This window comes from Petaurus breviceps, unplaced genomic scaffold, assembly GCF_028583685.1.
Source record: "Petaurus breviceps papuanus isolate PSGF00001 unplaced genomic scaffold, PetGlider_PUasm1.0 174, whole genome shotgun sequence".
NCBI classification, from domain to species: Eukaryota; Metazoa; Chordata; class Mammalia; order Diprotodontia; family Petauridae; genus Petaurus; species Petaurus breviceps.
The window spans coordinates 31447744-31448629 of record NW_027185761.1 but is presented as its reverse complement, the minus strand read 5'-3'; the positions used below and the strand labels follow the sequence as shown (position 1 = coordinate 31448629).

Sequence of the window (886 nt, the reverse complement as noted above, 5' to 3'; positions counted from 1 at the left end):
TATATCTGTTCTTATTTTCCAAGTGTCCATAAACTCTGACTCTCTTGTTTAAAATCTTGTTACGTATTCTTGGTTGCTATCTCTCTCTGTAAACAAGTTCATGCCTGATGAAATGCTGTTTATCCCTCTTGTAGTGGCAGGATTGGATTTTTGGAATAAATAGCTTTTTTCCTCCCTCCCTTCCTCCTCCCTCCCTTCCTCCCTTTCTTTCTTCCTTCCTCCCTTCCTTCCTTCTTTCCTTCCTCCCTACCTCCCTTCCTTCCTCCCCTCCCTCCTTCCTTCCCTCCTTCCTTCCTTCCTTCTGTCCGTCCCTCCTTCCCTCCCTCCCTCCTTCCCTCTCTCCCTCCTCTCTCTTTTTTTCTTCCTTTGTTTTTCTTTTTCACTAACAAGAGTATGAATACTTAAGTGATTGATTTTTAGCATTCTTCTAGAAGTAGGAGAGGCCAGCCCCTATTATTTCTGAGGTTTCTTCACAGTTAAGTAATTTCCCTCCAAAGAAAACTTGGCATATTAGGAAGCCAGCTCTAAGAGTGAAAATATTTTTATACTCCATTACAACCTTCTTGGCCTTTTATAAATTTTGTGGTGAATTATTTCTGGTTTCCAGAAGGTGCTCATAAATAGATGGAAAAATGAATTTGAAGTTAGGAAACTAGATCAAGGAAGAGGAGAAGTCCTTAGTCATCCCGAACACTTTGGGTAATACTTGGTGATTGGCTATAGACCTCACCTGCCTGCGTGGTGGCTTCCTACACACTATTCTATTTTTAAAAACAGCATCATCAATATGGCCCTTATAACACAATCACTGCTCCTAAATATTTACCCTTCTGATGAAAGCTGTTATGATGAATCATGCCAATATTTCTGTTTATATTTCTGTTTG

The 886-nt window shown here is 40.1% G+C and overlaps 1 protein-coding gene across 1 annotated transcript in view; it reads left to right on the top strand.

The window, feature by feature from the left end:
* The window catches only part of ITPR1 (inositol 1,4,5-trisphosphate receptor type 1), a 393216-nt gene that overhangs the window by 25181 nt on the left and 367149 nt on the right, over nucleotides 1-886 (top strand). The gene's annotated exons all lie outside the window — the stretch shown is intronic.